At 39.2% G+C, this 15,770-nt stretch overlaps 1 long non-coding RNA gene across 8 annotated transcripts in view; it reads left to right on the top strand.

The window, feature by feature from the left end:
• LOC147193493 (uncharacterized) overlaps positions 1-15,770 on the top strand; it is a 69,510-nt gene that overhangs the window by 11,467 nt on the left and 42,273 nt on the right. The window contains exon 1 of one of the 8 annotated variants that reach the window (XR_015103023.1): positions 13,593-13,803. The exons of the other annotated variants lie outside the window; for them this stretch is intronic. This is a non-coding gene — a long non-coding RNA (uncharacterized LOC147193493). Of the gene's footprint in view, positions 1-13,592; positions 13,804-15,770 lie in introns of those variants that run through there. 8 annotated transcript variants of the gene reach the window in all.

Genomic DNA, 15,770 nt, shown 5'->3' with positions numbered 1-15,770 from the left:
AAAATCGAGAGATTGACAAACACAATAGAAAACCTAATGGAATGTCTAACCATTGAAATACATAATAAAAAGGCATCAAATATCATCATAAGTTGCATCTATAGGACACCAGGATCATGTATTGACACATTCAATAAAAAACTAACAGATATGCTCAGTTACAACAACGATAAGAAAACACGAATAATATGTGGTGACTTTAACATTGACTTATTAAACCCAAATGGACACAAAAAAACAACCGACTTCATAAATACTATGTACAGCAACAGCTTTTTCCCAGTAATCCTGAAACCTAGCAGAATAACAGTTGACACGGCCACATTAATAGATAACATATTTATAAATAAGATTGACCATAAAATGGAAAGTGGACTTCTCATTAATGACATAAGTGACCACCTACCTGTTTTTGCAGTTTTTCATCATTATTTTGATAGAAAAGCTAAGTCAACAACTCACATAACAGAAATAAGACTAAGAACCCAACGCTCCACCGACGCCTTTAAGCAAGACCTAGAAAAACAAAACTGGACCGAGGTCTACTCAAACGAAGACCCAAATACAGCGTTTGAAGTATTTCAGTCTACCATAATCTCTTTATATGATAAACATTTTCCATTAACTAAAGTCTCCAAAAAGTATAAAGACCCAAGTAAGCCATGGATAACGAAAGGCATAGAAAACGCATGTAAAAAGAAAAACAATTTATATAAATTGTTTTTAAAATTGAGAACTGAAGAAGCAGAAAAAAAATATAAGACCTATAAAAATAAACTAGTAAATATTATAAGAACCAGTAAAAGAGATCATTATCATGCACTATTAGAGCAGAATAAAAGTAACACACAAGAAATATGGAAGATACTTAACCAAGTAATCAGAAATAGTCCTAAAAAAATGTATTATCCAGAGTATTTTATCAAAGGCAAAAATACTATTTTGGAAAAAACTGCAGAAATAGCAACTGAATTTAATGAGTATTTTGTCAACATCGGCAGTAACCTAGCAAAACAAATTCCTGATCCAACAAACTTGTTTGAAATAGATAGATATGTAGAAAAAAACTCCTCCACGATGTTCCTTACTGCTGTAAAACAAGAAGAAGTATCAAATATTATAAAAACTTTTAAAAATAAAAAGTCAACTGATTGCTTTAATATTGACATGACAATAATAAAGCAGATTATAGAATATGTAGTGCGACCTTTCACGCACATATGCAACCTGTCATTCAAAGCTGGTATCTTTCCATCAAAAATGAAAATTGCTAAAGTTATTCCAATCTATAAAAGTGGAGAAAGACATCGGTTTACAAATTATAGACCAATATCACTACTACCACAATTTTCAAAAATATTAGAAAAACTATTTTCTCGCAGACTTGATAGCTTTATACAAAAGCATGCGCTGTTAAGTGAGAATCAATATGGCTTCAGGGAAAAACGGACCACCTCAATGGCAGTTATGGAGTTTGTGGAAGCATTAGCCACTAATATAGACAACAAAGAATTTACTGTTGGGGTTTTCCTAGATCTAAAAAAAGCTTTTGACACAATAGATCACAGTATATTATTGAAAAAACTAGAAAGATATGGCATTAGAGGTGTAGCTTATAAATGGATAAAAAGTTATTTAGAAAACAGATATCAGTACGTGCAACTCAACAATAAAAAAACGAATCAACTAAAAATCACTCACGGAGTTCCTCAGGGGTCAGTGCTTGGTCCAAAACTATTCATCTTATATATAAATGATATCTGCAAGGTCTCAAAACAATTTAAATGTGTCCTATTTGCTGATGATACAACTTTCTACTGTTCTGGAATAAATCTGAAACAGCTCCTGACAACCGTAGAAAACGAATTAAACAAATTAAAAAACTGGTTCGACAGAAATAAATTGTCACTTAACCTGAAAAAATCGAAGTTAATTGTTTTTGGCACAAGACCAATCAAACACCAAGCTAAAATTATGGTAAACTCAATTGAGATAGAAAGAGCGTATGAAACCAAGTTTCTCGGATTAGTAATAGACTCAAAACTATGTTGGAAGCCACATATCGATAACGTAAAAAGAAAAATAGCCAAAACCGTAGGGATCCTCTACAAAACCAAGGAAGTGCTAAATAAGAGATCTTTGTACACATTATACACTTCATTATTATTACCATATATGACCTACTGTGTGGAAATATGGGGAAATGCCTGCAAAACAAACACACTCCCTATTCTCAACCTACAAAAAAAAGCAATTCGAATTATTAATAGATCAAAATATACGGAACCCACAAATCCACTATTTATCAAATTAAATACGATGAAATTTTATGACCTGGTTGACTTTAAAATCGCCCAATTAATGTACAAAGCACACAATAACCTGCTCTGCCAAAACATTCAGAAGTTTTTCGAAATTCGAGAAAGCAGCTATGATTTAAGAGGTACCAACTTATTCAAAAAACTCAAAACAAGAACAAACATCAAGCAAAGAAGTGTATCTATCAAAGGTGTTAATCTGTGGAATAATCTCGAAACGGACCTGAAAATGAGTAAATCGCTTGCTGAGTTCAAAAACAAATTCAAAAAAATAGTACAAACAACCTACATCAATCAGAGTTACAATGATAAATTCAAAACATTAAATATAATGATAAATCAGAACTAAGTTGATAAATAGAGAAAGGTATATAAATATCCATTATGAATACAAGAGAAAATTGACACAAGAGTGTCAGGGTGTGGAAGTATATAATCCCGATACAAACCAAAAGTTGTAAAAATATCACGGTTAAGGGTAAAGTATGAGCCTTAATGGAGACTTCTTTCTTCTTACTTTTTTCTTTTCTGATTGATATAAAAATGATTTATTAGATACAATCACATAACGGGGTAGGACTAGATAAGTTTTTTACTTCTTCCTACTCCCTTGAACATAATAACTGTGTTGTATGAAGATTGATTTCTTTCTTTTTTTATCTACCTTATTTTCTGTCAAATTATTACTGTATATGTGTTTTATGTTCAATAAACAAACCAAACCAAACCAAACCAACTACAAGGGGGAACTCTGCGAAAGGATATTTCGTCTCGATTTTGTGTCGAGTGAGTTTGGTCCCATTATTTTCTGGGGCACAGTCAGGTGCGAACATCCTCCAAACGCCGTCAGTATTTGGTAATATTAACATCCAAACCATCCATGGTCTAACCTGTGTGGAGCCCGGAAGCAATGCTGCTGGGACAAAAAAAAAAAAAGAAAAAGAAATTCTGAATGCTAACATAATGATCTTGTAATAAGCTTCAGCGGGTCACATTTTAAGGAATATCTGCTGTGAGTTGGATCGTTCCCTTTTCGTCAGATCACATTACTTTCTTCCCTCTGGAGCATGTGAACCTGCTGAACTCTGAGCCTCTGTTGTATGATATCACACTAAGTGATGTTATATTCAGCTTCTATTACTCTACATGCGAATGGGTTGGTTGCGATACATGGGTTTCACCACCTCACAGTTTATTTCGAAATGCATCTCGTCGATTCAGATTGTTTTTCTTACCATGTCACTACTTATCACTCTTAAAACGGTATTTTGAATAGAGCCTTCCCGATATGGGATTTTTGGGGTCTATGCCAATGTTTATTTTGGGGGCGAAAAAAAAAACATTTGACATATTCGTCAGTAACTGATATATCTATATGTAGAAGAATGGTGATATATGCAAGGTATACAGTATGTAATATACAGAAGCATCAATTCTTATAACACCCAAAATATGAAACCAGAAGAAAACAGGACTAAGACAATTAACTTCATTCGTAACACTGTCAGCATGAGGGCAGTATACTTTAAGCTGCATAATGGAGCAAATTAATAGTCACATCTATCTTTGTTTATCTCACAGGAATAATTTGGACTGCTTTCAAACACTGTCATGATGGACATGGAAATTAACAGTCACATTTGACTTTGGTAATATTGTGCTAGCATGAGTTCACTCTGGGTCCTCTGGCGCCCTTCCTTGAAGAGGACGTAAATTGGCCATATGTGTGTGACTGTGAGTGTAACATTTTTTTTGTTTCATACTTTATGTGCTGAGTTATTTTCTAGTCCAGGGTTGACCATGCCCCTGCCCAAAGTCAGCAGGGATAGGCTACAGCTAGCTTAGCTTAGGACAAGTCGTAGAGAAAATGGATGGATGCTTTTTACTGGGCAAGTCAACCCCAAATTTTCTTTACAGTAATATGTACTGTGCAGCCCCACTAGTCTAAACACAGCATTCTGATTAATATTGCATTTGTGGAATATGAGTGAAGCAGCAAAATCCACACTTTTTTTTTTCCATCTCAGTGAGCGGCCATTTTGCGACTGAAAATAACATCATAGTTATTCAGGACTCAGGTAATGACCAATCGTGCCTCAGCTTCAGAAAACAGGTGCACTGTGATTGGTCGTTACCTCAACCCTGAGCAGCTGTGAGGTCATTTTCAGTTAACAGAAAGTGGCAAAATGGCTACCCCCCCCCCCCGAGATTGCTAAAAACGGGTGGATTTTACTGCTTAACTCATCTTCCACAAACACAACGTGAATCAGAATGCGGTGTTTAGACTCGTGAGGCTGCATCGAGCATATTGTAAAGAAAATTTGGAGGTTGACTTCCTCTTTCAGTGAATTATTCACTAACTTCACTTACTATTTTGGCATAGTAGTTCCTACATATAGATAGCCACTTTTTTTCAATGATATGGGATACAATATGTATTTCTAATTATATGAAAGGTTTCTTTTTTTTCAAAGTTGCATGTGTATCATCTCTTTCAATGGGGAGAATCCTGCTAAGAAATTATCCAATCAAATTCCTTTGCTGTGTTTAATCATGGTGTAAATACCGGAGGACTTCATGCACAAGTGGGTGACACTTAGCTAGTGGTAATCAGACAGCAGTTAAAATAATCAAAACGATCCTTCAGTCCTTACTCCGTTTATTGAAAATGTTTTGTTTTCACGAGACATCATTCATGGCGCTAAAGAATCCACCATGTGGCCGCGTAGTCAAGCTGGAAAGTCCTCAAGGTTGCAATGCTGCAGGGGGTCTATCAAGGTCTTGGAGTGACAAAGCGACTGTATAACCTGCTACTTAAAAAGGGACACAAATGTCTTTCTGTTCAATTCTAAACCAAAGCCAACATTCATTCTGAATGTGTCTTAGCGATGATGGATGGCTCTGCCTTTTTGTGATACGTGGATAAGGAAAATACTCAACAATCGCGAAGGAGTTTTGAGTGCAAACTTAAAAGTCTGATGCCGTTTTAATGTTGCAGTTAAATGAGTGTTATTGTCCTTCATTCATAGTTTTATGACCGTACTGCCTATGGTTTCATTTTATTTTGGATCAAATGCCAGGTTGTTATGATATTAACCTTTTCAGGAACAGCGGTACCTACAGTGGACAGCTTGTCATGTTATCAGGTTACAGGGTGCATGAAAGGGTTTTAAAAAAACAACAACAACAACAACAACAAAAAAACAGCCAAAGTTAAAAATTGTCAAAACCTTTTCTGCCACTGCGCCAAGCAAGTTTCATCGGACCAGAACAAATTTTCATACACGCTTTTCGGAGATTTCAAGTGTTTTTCCTGCAAAACTGTAGCCAGGTTTGAATGTTTTGATTTGTCGCATATGGCTTCCATCGTGGGCGGCCCGGTAGTCCAGTGGTTAGCACGTCGGCTTCACAGTGCAGAGGTACCGGGTTCGATTCCAGCTCCGGCCTCCCTGTGTGGGGTTTGCATGTTCTCCCCGGGCCTGCGTGGGTTTTCTCCGGGTGCTCCGGTTTCCTCCCACATTCCAAAAACATGTATGGCAGGCTGATTGGGCGCTCTAAATTGTCCCTCGGTGTGAGTGTGGGCGTGGATGGTTGTTCGTCTCTGTGTGCCCTGCGATTGGCTGGCAACTGATTCAGGGTGTCCCCCGCCTACTGCCTGAAGACGGTTCGGAAAATGGATGGAATGGATGGCTTCCATCGTGCCGCCCGCTAATCCAGGCATACTGTATCAAGAAGATGGGAGATATTTGGCACATGTACTCAACAGCCATGACTTGCCAAAAATCCCTGCAGCAACCCAATTGTTGCCTTTAGCCTCTTGCCAGCCTCCCTGACCAGTCTTCTTATTTTAACCAATTTTGGAGGGATGTCCTCTTCTTGGTGATGTCACTGTTGCATCATATTTGCGCCACTAGATGATCACTTAAATTGAATGCATCGCAAATCCATTTGTCTACTATTGACCGATACCTTTCAACAATGACCTTTGATGCCGTGAAAGCTCACTGCGGACCTTGGCTTGTGTTTCAAGATGTGACGACAAAAATGACAGGGAAGGCCTACTAAAACAGCTGAACTTTATTTAGGGGGTCATGAAAGGCACTGCAGTTGATATGTGCTTGGTTAATTTTGAGAACAGCAGCATCCCCATCCCTATCAGAGGCTATGTACACATGTTTTACTTCCTCTCTCGAAAAAGATTTTGTATTTTTCAGAGTTGTACAGGTTGTAGGCTAAATGACTGGTCGGAAAATATTTTTCTTGGGCAGTTGTGCGTCGACTTTTTATATCCATTTGGTTGATTCGAGTGTTCTGATTCATCAACTTGGCTTTAGTCTTCAGTTATTTGTGATTTGCATTGCTAGTATATTGTTGCTCGTATCATTTTTATTTTAAAAACTAGCGATGCATTTGCCATTTTTTGGCGGGGGGCATTCTTGGAAATAAGAATTGCGTTATTGTTTTTAATATGCTGACACACAAATTTAGTATACCACAGAGTTTGCCAACATTTTGGCAAGGCTACACAATATTGTCAGTTGCATGGGAAAGGGATACATTGTGGTTGTGATTGACCATAAATTTCATGTAGCTGTTTGTCATTTGTATGCAAGTTCTGTAATTGCGTAAGTAGTAATTATGACAAGTCCATAGGGTGATCTGCTTTTCCAGATGTAAGTTAACCCTTTCATGCACCAATAATAATAACCTGTAACCTGATAACACGATAAGCTCTCCACTATAGTAGCCGCTGTCCCTGAAAGTGTTAATATTGTTGAACACTGAATTATTTTGAAGCATTTTGTGTAACTCGAGTTTCTGCAATCAGCATTTCTTCCACTGCTGCTGAGCGAGGAAGCAGGTTGACTTTCTATTTTATTTCAGGCATAACTGCAGTGAGGGGAAGAGAAAAAAAAAAGCAGTGAATAAGATTTGGGGGGTTTTAGTGTGTCCGCCAGCTGTTGCGAGCGCACTGCCCCTCCTAATGAGACTGCAGCAAGCTTCGGTGTCCCGGTGTTCAGTCGCTGAAATTAGCCGTGTCTTTTTATCCCATCCCCCCCGCCCCTTTTTTTTTTTTTTTTTTGGCCTCGTTGCTCTTGGTTTTAAGTCCACATTAATACAGACTGAGCGAACAAAGGTTTGTCTCCCGCCAAGCAGTCGGGTGGAACAATAGAAGCTTAGGACATTGTCACGGTGTGTAGCAGGAGGCCGTGAGGACGTTAACGCCGACTTCAGGCCAGACTGGCCCACTCAAAGGGCAGCCACGGCTGCAAGGCTGTGCAAATCTGTGGATATTTTATGCCTCCACTTTTTATTGCACGCTTCTTCCTCCGATATGATTTCATGATTCTGAGGTCATTTATTTTATTGTCTTTGAGATTTTTCTTTTTTGGGGGGAAGGGGGGAGCTGTTTCTAAATCCTATGATTTTGCTGTACACTTGAAGACTTGGAGGAAGGGAAGGGACGCCTTTTCAAAAATCGTCAACTCATTAACGCCAATAATTTTTTTTTTTTAATAGAATTCGGAAATGTAAATGCAATGGTTTTTACAATGAACTAAAAGCAATTGTTGTCGAGCTGCTGATAGCTTGACATCATTTGTCATATTGCTTTTGTCTAATCACAGGCGGCCACGTTTGAATTTCATTTTGTTTCATTCTGATGAAGCTATTTTGGGAACAGAAGAGCTTTGACAACTATTCCACTTTTATAAATAAAGCCATATTTTATGATACCTCATTTATGGCTTTGATTTAATTATGTAAGTGAGTCAGCAGTTTTTAGTTCCAAGTAAGAATCATATTGTTGATCACTAATTTGGATTAAGGCTTTTTTTTCCCCTCGCAGCACATGTCATGTGGGCAACAAAAATAAACCAAATAAACCGTTTTAGAATTGATCACAATACTGTACCATCAAAAATCTATCGTCACATATCCACAATGAACAGCAACTGATCTGAAATACGGCAATGCAATTTGCGTGGTTTCATAAGACCCGAGGCTGACAACAGCATTGACCTTGACTGTCTGTGACCACAAGCGTGCAGAGAGACGATGCAAAAAGACATCGTGTGACCGAGTCACTTTTTATATTGTTTTGGTGTCAGTAGTTGCTTTTTTTGTTGTTGTTGTTTTTTGTCCCAACCGTTCCGTGCAAATGTGTGTTTTCTAACCCAGTGGCAGCTGCCATGGACAACGATCTAGGTTGCTGTTTTTTTTTCTTTAGCATATCCTGTATTCATATGGAAATAGAGGGCAAAAGAGGGACAGAATCTCACATCAACTTGATCCGGTCATGAATGCTGCCTGTGTTTAAACCGACCCTGGGCTGTCGTCTAAAGACGCACTGCTCAGTCTCCAACCTGAGAGCAGAAAAAAAAAATGAAGATGCTCACTTTCACTTGCAAAATGAATCGAGATCACACCATTAAAAAAAATCTCAATTTTTTTTCTTAGACAGCTTTTAAATTATTTCATCGAAATCTTTTTTTTTTTCTTCTTCTCAGACACCTTTCTTCAATTAACCTTTGTTGTCTCTTACTGACGCAGACCGCCACACTCAGATAAATGACTTTAAAATCTCTTCTTCAATTATTTTAAGTGCAACAGAAAAAAAAGCCAAAATAACGTTAGCGGTTAAAGATATTTCCATTTAATTCTATTACACCGCATTTACCAAAATACTACCTAATCACACCCATAATGAAATTATTTATTTGCATTTCGGAAAAAATGTCAAAAAATGAAATTGGAAACAAATAAATAAATAAATCGTACCCGTTTGCTCATCATGATGAAATGTACAATATATGAAATGGGGTTTTTTTCTGTTGAGATTGAGCAAACGCACAATGCATGGTTGGATGACGATAATTTGCTTTTATGTTATGTGGAAATTGTTATTGTATAGCCGAGTCCCGTTTCTAATAAAATTGGAGCGTGTTTCCTTCTTTCAGTGTCTCTGACACAAAGGGCCTCCCAGACGGGGCTGCTGTGCTCGGATCTTAGCAGCAGGGATCCATCAAACAAGATTTGCTTCGGTGGATGTGCTGGTTTTGTCCGTCAGCATTATTAGAGTCCGACGGCCATATTCAAAACTCACTTACTGCGGCTTTTATGTGACCATGTGGCTGAAGTTCATTAGTCGGCTTTTTTTTCTGCCTCAAAAAACAAATTGCGAGATAAAAGAAATATTGATGACATAAAGAAAAAAAAACATTTTATGTTAGCAATGAAATGAAGCAAATCATTTTAAATTCACTCCAATGTGTCATGATGGGAACATTTTTGGTGCATTTTCAAATGTGCTTTAATATTAATATCTTAATGGATATTGCATGTATGTGGAGTTATTATTTCATCTTTTGCTTGCATTGAATTATCGGAAAGCTTGATTTACTCCCGTCGGCTTGTAAAACCTCCATTTTGCTATGCGGAAATCTTTTTTTTTTTTCCTTCTCAGTAATATATGATCCGAGCACGATTCTGCTTCCCAAGGCCAGTGTCCACTGTGAGTCCATAAAAAGCTAAATGTGTTCCGGCAGGGCCCTCAGTGTGTGTCGCACATGCTGCTTTGTCTCGCTATTAGCACCTATTGAAAAGACAATCACTTAGAAAAGCAGACAGTGGGCTTGTTAACACACACACGGGCCTTCGTTGAATTAGTGAGCGAGGGGACACTCCTCTAGTGTTATGACGGGGGTCTTTCACACACCCCAAAAACATCCCTCTGACATCGCGAGTGTCCGGCCACTGAATAGGGAGGATTTGTTGCTCTACACCTAATTAAACAGTGCTTTGAATAATGGTTATGGTGCAGGGCCTTTGTTCCAATTCACCTTCTGAAGCACCGTCCAAAGCACAATGTTTGACTCTGGTGACAGTGTGACCAAATCCCTGCCGTGATGTGACACACACACACACACACACACACCGCCACTTTAAAGCTTTCCAGGTTGTTTAGAATCGCCGGTCTCTTCTATTGTACTCGTTCACCCCGAAAGTTAGCTCAAAGTGAATCCGCTGAATTTAAATTGTGATGAACCGTTTAAGGGACGACGGTCACTACAGTGGACAGCTTATCATGTTATCAGGTTACAAAGTGCATGAAAGGTTTCATTTGATGTTTTCCTGTCCAGACCAACATTTAAACGAGGAAGACCGATCATTAGATATAAATAACATTGAAGAGGCACTAAAGCATTTGATTTTACTACGTTTGGCTCCACGAACGCGCGACCCTCCCCCGATTCATAAATAGCTCACAGTATTTCTTGCTCGCGGTTCGTAGCGACGTGTCGGCAGCCAATCGGTAAACAGGTGCGTACTTTGGTTGCCCCGAACCACGTGACGCGATGACACATCATCAGGAGAGGAAGTGGCACTCAAGACAAATATCGTGAAACAATAACCAACCGACAATAAGCTATCAAACTGACAGCGTAAGTTTAGTGCATGGGTGATTTCAAGGATCTTGATTACGGTGCCCCCCGTGTGCGGTGTGCAGCGTGTGAGCTTGACCTGGTTATTTACAGTATTCAAACGTTTGTTTGTTTTTTTGCAAAAGAAAGCCCGATCTGTTGGAAAGGCGGTTGAATCTGATATACTAATTACATTTCATGTCATCGAAAACCGGAGCACTTTTCTTGACCACCAAGTTGTCAAAGCTGAAATTGAAGATTATTCTCACGTGGTCTTGGTTTAATTTTTAATTTGGAAAACGTATATATTATTTATATGGCCTAATCTCTCCATTTCTTTCGGAATCTGTGACCTTGACCCACGAGGAATTTCATTAGTTTCAGTTGTATGGGAATTTTTAGCAGAGTGGTCATTAAATCCGATTTTTTTTTTTCAACACTGTTTCAGTCCTTAGTACACTTTAAATTCTGAAGTAGGAAAGAATTCGTAGCCATAGAAATGCTTTGACAGTCATACCTGACTAAATTTTTGATGTGTCTGTCACATATCTTGCCGTCACTGTCTGCTTCCTCGGAGTGTGACCGGAGCATCACTTTGCTTGCAATTTGTCTAGTATTTTGTTTGCTTCACTACCTTGTAACGATGTGTTGCAAGCGAGCGGGAGAGAGAGAGCAGACAAGAGCCCGAGTTGCACTTTGCATCCAGCTGCCTGCGTTTCCAGGTAGGACGACTGAGGTGGAGGGACGTTGTTTACTTGTCTGTCACTAGAAAACATTTTGGCAGATCTGTTATTTCTCTATTTGGACGAGAAATGTACCGTACGTAAAGGCAGGAGGTTCTTTTCCTTTCATTGCCTCGTCACAAACCCTTCGAAGATCACATTTAGCTTGAGTAGGCTTATTCATTTTCTTTAAGTTATGGTACATATGGCGATTTGTTTTGAGGATTTGGCATTAATGTAGCAGTATCGAAAGCATCAAGCTATTACGAGCTATGTCGGGTATTACCATCGCCACGGCAACCCAGGATCCTACTTTAGGTATTCCGGAGTTCTGAATCTTTTATTCTCATGCAACTTTGGAGACGACTATTTCGGTGACGGACAATGAAAAGCATGCATCCCCAAACGATGTGGTATTTTTTTTCTCCTTTTATACAAAGCATGAAGATTGTTGTTGTTATGTCCTTGATTAAAAACAAACAAAACAAAACCTCACAAACTCTACAGCTATAATGTGTAATGAAAAATCATTTGAATATACCCCAGTGGCATTAAAATCAAATACATTTTGCAGATTTGGTTCTCTGAGCCGTGCCGCGCTACTTTAATGTATTCCCGATTGGCTATTTTCTTCGGGTAGTAAAACATGCATTGCACAATGCATTCACCAGTTTGATCACAATGTCATTTGTAGCTAAGGTGAATGTTTTGCCAGCATTGAATTGACATTTTTTTTCTCAAAATCCCAAGTAGAGCTGTGAGCTTTGACGACACCGCTGGGTTCAGTGATATAAAACGCAAAGTTGTTATACAACATTTCCCTCCACCACTTTCTGTCACTGCCTCTGTTGTTTTTGTACTGCGTGTGGATAACCCTTGCTCGCTGCAGATTTTCAGCGGCGGAGGAAAACAGCTCCGCAAAGCAGCCAAACAATGGCTTGGCTTTCTTACTTCACTGGTTCCTTCATTTATTTATTTTTTGGCTTTCCTTCTCCTCGCCTTTGAATTTGCTCTTTTTCTGCCGGCATTGTTCCCCTATTCTGCCCCCTTAATTGGCCCCCGCGTAGCGACCTGTCACACGCCGCGCGGTGGATATCACAGCTCCTGCGACCTTTTGGAATTTTATTATTTATTTTTTTGTAAATAGCTTGGTAATCATTCACTTCATTTTCTGATTTGGCTCGGAATCAAGATGAACTATAGAAACTTAAATGTCGTTATTTATATGGGGAAAAAAAAGAAGAAATGATTAGAATGAAGTTACTGGGGGAAAAAATGGCATTTTCCAGGAAGTGAGAATCCAATGTCAACTTAACTCCAAAATGAGTTTTACTTTGTAAATCTTATCGATCACCTTATACATGGGCAGTATGCTTGATGGAACAATATTGATATGTTGACATTGATCGTCTCACCTTTTACCAAAGCTTTATCCTTGTCTCTCTCTTTTCCCCACTTGTGCGTTTAATTTCCCTCGTCGCTCGATCTCGATCGTTTGCCTAAATAGTATGGATTGTATTATTTGGTTTTAATTGTTGATATTTGCAACGCAAGTGGCGGTCGAATAATTGAAACGTTTATATTCAGTGTTTCCCCAGAACTGAAAGGTGAACGTCGTCTTTATCATGTTCATTTAAACATGATTGTCATGATACTACTTACATTCACGAAATAATTTATTTCATATGAATACATCACAGTCGGAGCAAATGGCTCAGATAATTTGTCCAAATGAAAATGAGCAAATCCAATTTTTGCTACCAAATCCCTACTAATTAAAAATATACCGAGTGGTTAAAATCTCAAATTGCTATCAATTTAAAATGAGGTTCAAAAAAATATGAATACGTTTTGAGAAAATATTCCAACTCAAGGGGCCCGGACACAGACCTGCGAGGAGGGAGGGCAAACTGCTCACCAAGCTATCCGTTTCACACACACGGGGACAGAAGGTTCGATATTCATTCGATCGATGAATGAAAAGGCACAATGGCAAAAAAAATAAATAAATAAAAAAATTGGACGGGGTTCCTTTTCAAACACACGTCTCCGAAGTCCCCCCCCCCCCCCCCCCCCCCAACTCTTCTCGCCGCACCCTCCGCAGCCTTCAGTCGCCGGGCGGCTGCCGTGGCAGGCAGAGGGAAAGAGAGAGAGAGAGAGAGAGAGAAGAGCAAGGGTTACATCAAGGCTGCTCCCTGGACCGTGCAAACAAGTCTAGACCAGTGACCTGTTCAATGGGTCCTTTTGAGGAGTGGGGCAAGTTCGAGCAGAGCGAAGGAGAAAGACACGCATACCCTCTTTTCACTGCCGAGGCAGCGCACAGCCTGCGATCGACAGGAGGTAAGGAGGGCCGGGAGGGCAAGCATCTGCTTCCATGGTTACGGGCCGGGTATGGGGGACCCGACAATTGAGAAAGCTCCGTTCTCATGCTCCCACAGAGGCAATGTCACGCATTTAAAAAAAAAAAAAAAAGCGTCAGGCCGGAGTGAGCACCTTATCCACCAGCAGCCGTCAGGGAAGAGAAATAAAATGATAGTTGCTCACTTTGATGTGGAGGACAACCCCCCGAAAAAAAGTGAAATGCAAATTGGTGGTCTGCCTATTCTTGAGAAAGAAAGAATACAATCCTAATGCCATTGGACTTTTTTTTTTGAGGGGGGGGGGCAAAGCGTAGATTTGTTTTTAACTCAAATTTGCTTCATGTACATTTGAAATGGAAACATTCCCTTGATGATTTATCAGGGAGCAAAGGTCAAGGTTTATATGGGGAACTCCTTTTGTTGAGATGCAGGGACATCCTCGGAAAGAGATTTCTCTCCAACCATGCTCATTTTAGTTGGGGGTTTCAAAAATGCATCATCTATTCTCCCTTTTTTTTTTTTTTTTTTTTTTAACAGCAACATTCATCCCATTCATCTGTGATCATTCCTCGTTCGGAATAATATTGGACCAACTCAGCTTGAGCAAGCTGCGTAATTATTCCGAGGATCTGTTCAGTGATGTGTTTGTGTTTGGCTGCAAGTCATGTGCGCTGACTTGAATGGATGCGTTGGGCTTTCTTTCACCACAGAGACGTGTGTTGGAACGTTGAATTTGGTTGTGTGGCTGACACTTTCCCCCCCGAACATGCTCCGAACAGAACGGACAGATGGCCGGCCTTGAGGAAGGGCTCAGGGTGCTGGATTTGCTCTTGGACCGTGGGAAAGTCTCTGGCTGACTTCACCTGCTTGGGGGGGTTAAAGAAGGGAGATGACAAGAGTGCATAGGACTATTTTTTTTTCATATTTTGCCAAATAGAAAAATTGGAACAAATGACCAATAGAAACCAATTTTTCACCACTTTAATTTTTTTTTGGCCAGAGGAGAAACAATTTTCAATCTGCTTGAGAACAGTTGACCCCTACTTTACTGGAGTTTAAAGACTTCTGATATCCTTTGCGTTTGATCATCCCTTTCTCTGCATTTGATTACTTCGGCCTTCAGAGAGACCGCTCTGTGATATGCTATCATTTTAAAAAAATATATATATATTTGGATATTTATTCAACTTTCATCTGTCGAGCTGTAAATTCATCATCGCGAGAGTCGCCGTTTCATGCGCCAAATGTCGCGTCACTTGTCTGTTTGGATTTGCAGGAAGAGCAGTTGGACCGGGGAAACGTGTGCATATTTGGATTTTATGACGATGTCGCTTGGAAGTGTGCTGACAAGTGTGCGAATACCTCTCCAGTCTTCTAAATCAACTGTCAAAAAAAAAACAAAAAAAATAACAACAACAACAAAGGGTCTGAGACTGGGAGAAAGATTAGTGTCGTGTAGCATCCAGACATTCTTCCCCTTTATTCACTGTCTAGGAATTCCCATGAATGATCTGAGAGCAGATCTCGAAACAGGAAAATCAACTGTGCTGGGGTTCAAATGCTGTAAAATTGCTCGATTGATGCTGTCTCGAAAAAAAAAAAATGGAATGAGATCTGTTTTGCATTAGTTCAATTTATTTTGATCATTTTAGAAATAGTCCAAATATATGATATATATTATTACTGTCATTTTCCCAGGCAGCAATTTAGAAGAAAACACATTTGTTCCATTTACCCTATACCTCACTGAACAGCTCATAAAAAGAAAAAAAAATCTCTCTTAAATTACAATTTACAATCGCAATTTAAACACACACACACACGCACGCACACACACACACACAACAGGCTTGGTACATCTGATTTCAATTTGAGCGAGAGTCAAGAGCTCTTAATGTGAAAAAGGATGTGTGTTGCTTGAAGGAGGGGACCATTAGTGTGTTTGAC

Source organism: Hippocampus guttulatus, chromosome 15, assembly GCF_054856545.1.
Source record: "Hippocampus guttulatus isolate MCC_2025c chromosome 15, RoL_Hgut_1.0, whole genome shotgun sequence".
Classification (NCBI taxonomy): Eukaryota; Metazoa; Chordata; class Actinopteri; order Syngnathiformes; family Syngnathidae; genus Hippocampus; species Hippocampus guttulatus.
Note: the sequence above shows the minus strand (reverse complement) of the source record. Positions and strands in the feature narration are given on the sequence as shown.